Below are 2,922 nucleotides of genomic sequence, written 5' to 3' on the forward strand. Positions count from 1 at the left end.
GGACACCTGTAAGTAGATGCTTTCCTCTGACCACTCAGAAAATAAATGGAGTTTTTCTTTTAATCCATTAGTGATTCTGCCTTTTCAGCACCCACGCAAATCCTAGCTCAGCTCTGGTTTCTCAAGCCATAGCACCCGCTGGGCTCCGGGCCTCTGGTATTTTCTCCAGTTTCTCCCAGCCAGCCTTCTCACCAAGGCCTGGGTGATGTTTATCTGCTGTGTGTTCTCCAGGCCTGGGCATAACCACATCTCTGGCCTCTCCTCTGCCTCGTGACTCAGGAACTCATCTGCTCTCTGCATCTCCAGGAGATGCCACAGAGGGCAAACCCAAGAAACCCCTGATGTCTCTGGCCTACGATCTAAACCCCTATTGTCCTTCCATCCCAACACTGAAGGCTGTTCAGTGGGGGACCCCTGACCCCATTCCTTGGACAGATGTGCGCTTCTCGAGAAAAGCCCGCCGGACTCCCTGATCCACTGTGAGTGGCATGAAACCAGCTCCTCAGGAATCAAGGCTCTGGTACAGGAAAGAGGATGGAGGCTGCCGTGAGGCCAGGTGGGCTCACGTGAAGGACCAGGCTGGACCAGCCTGTGTGGCTGTGGAGGATTCATCAGATGGACTCGGTCATCTCATGCTCAGCAAGACTCAGCCCCAGCTCCTCTAGTGGAAGGGGATCGGGGAGAACTGGAAATGTTCAGAATGATTGACCAAAATGGTTTTGCAATTTCTAGACCAAGGGCCATTAATCTGAAAACAGTTCTGAGTCTGTTTGATTTCAATAGAAAGAAAAGACACCTTTAGAAATGGACAGTGACAGCCAAGTTTCAGAGATAACAGACTGGCAATGACAAGGCTGTACTTCTTAAAACAAACAGCAGAAAACCTTTCCTAGCTGGTTTGGGCAGCATCGCTCAGTTGCTTTTTCAGGCCATCATGAGAGGGGCTCGTGTGCCCCTCCCCAGTGGCTCCCCTGCCTTCTGAACTCACCCTCCTGGGGAAGCGAGGCCAGGCTGATGCAACAGGGCAGAGGGGCATGGGGCCTGGAGGGCAGGAAGACAGGAGATCAACACAACAGGACCAGACAGGTGTCCCCCTCCCCCGTGCCAGTCTCCATTCACACCCTCCACGTGCAACAGAAAGAAAACATCGCATGAAAAAGGGCGATGCAACACAAAGCGAGGAAGGATGGTGAAATAAAATGATACATTGACCCTAAGGAGAATGTGTGTGTGTGTGTGCACACACACCTGTGTTTTAGCACCAACGTTTGGACTACCGCTAGAAGGACAATGGGACAAGGTCATGGGAAAACACTCCTTTGAATCACTCTTAAGCAGGCCAAGGAATTAGGACTGATTTATGAACGTATTTCCACAATTTACTTGAAAATTTGTAACGTCTGTGCAGCCTGGCAAGGAAAGAAAGGGGCGGCTACTGTGAAGGAATGCCTCTGTTCTACTTTATTGTAAAATTATCCCATTCTACCTGCTCTAATCCCCTGAAAACAAATTAAATCCTCACTAAGCTGACTTTAAATCAATAGTTTCATTTAAGAATAGTGTGACTTAATAAAAATAAAAAACTAACTGGCCCAGCCAATTTAAGAGGGAAATAAATCATTGCCCATGGAAAAATAGCAGATTTGACTTGTATATGGCCCAGGCTGTGTTTAGTGGGGAGAGCCTGTGTCTGATTTAACTCTGGCCACAGATGAAACTCATCGACCCCATTCAGAAACCTGCTTCACTATGGGCACCCCGAGAGCCAGGATGCCTGCCACCCCCAAAAGGAGAAGCAGTATTGCAGTCTGTATTCTGAAAAAGATAATCACTAAAAAAATACAAGATGACACTCCATGGAGTCCCTCTTCAGCAACCCTGTGTTAACAGTCCGGGGACTCCATGTGTGGACTAAGAAATACATTCTCGATTCCCGCAGAGACAGAAAGGTTCCTGGTGAAGATGTGTCGGTTAAGTTGATACTTTCCTCAACCATCCAGGACAAATGTAATAGGGGTGGACAATTAACATAGGTAATTGTAACAGGTGAGCAATCTATTTGCAAATCTTCTTGTAAAAAATCTAAGGGTTAAGTAGACTTTTTTGGGTGCAGTATACAAGAGGTATGTTGCCATATTATGAAAAAAGAAAGTCAGCCAGAAATAAAGACTAAAAATTTACTCAAGAGGTCTTTGCAAGTGGTTACAGAGAAAACTCTACAATACGGTAATTCTGAACTAGTACTTTATCCATGTAATGGAGTACTCGTTCACTAATCATATAAATGAGAAAGATGCCGGGGACTCAATGCTTGCCTACTTAATTTATTATTATGTATTGGGGACACATAAACATTAAAGTGAGTGCTTTCAGACCATGACACATCAATATTATCAGTGCCACAATTACCACATGAACATTTTTAAATTTTCGTAATTATAAAATGTCAATGCTAGTTACTTACTGATGTTCGTTGCCGATAGGGTGCTTTTATTTATCATGTTGACACTGACAAATAAGAAAGCATATTCTTTCCAATGTAAGATTTAAACCCAAAACGCCCGGCAAGACTTCTTGTTCCTCCCCAGAGTCCCACTCTTGGGGACTAAATCTAATTTGTTGACTAGAGAAATGCTTTGGCCAAATAACTAAAGAAATCGGTTTCTTAAGGCAGCATACTTCGCAGGGAAACAGTACTTGGGCTCATATCAGGCTTACATTATGCTCCCATGTCTATAATTCTAGGTCATCTATCTAGTTATTTGACATTCCGGCCTCAGTTTTATCATCCATAAAATGGGAGTGATAATACCTGCACAGTTTATAGAGTTATTAAGAGGCCCTGACTAGGCAATGATATGTAAAGGTAAGGAATGACTGGGCCTCCTCTCTCTCCAAAGAAGAGCGTAGAGATTCATTCCA

The sequence above is a fragment of the Delphinapterus leucas genome, chromosome 14 (genome assembly GCF_059928025.1).
Source record: "Delphinapterus leucas isolate spDelLeu-1000000601 "Yukka" chromosome 14, BTC_Dleu_Yukka2, whole genome shotgun sequence".
Classification (NCBI taxonomy): domain Eukaryota; kingdom Metazoa; phylum Chordata; class Mammalia; order Artiodactyla; family Monodontidae; genus Delphinapterus; species Delphinapterus leucas.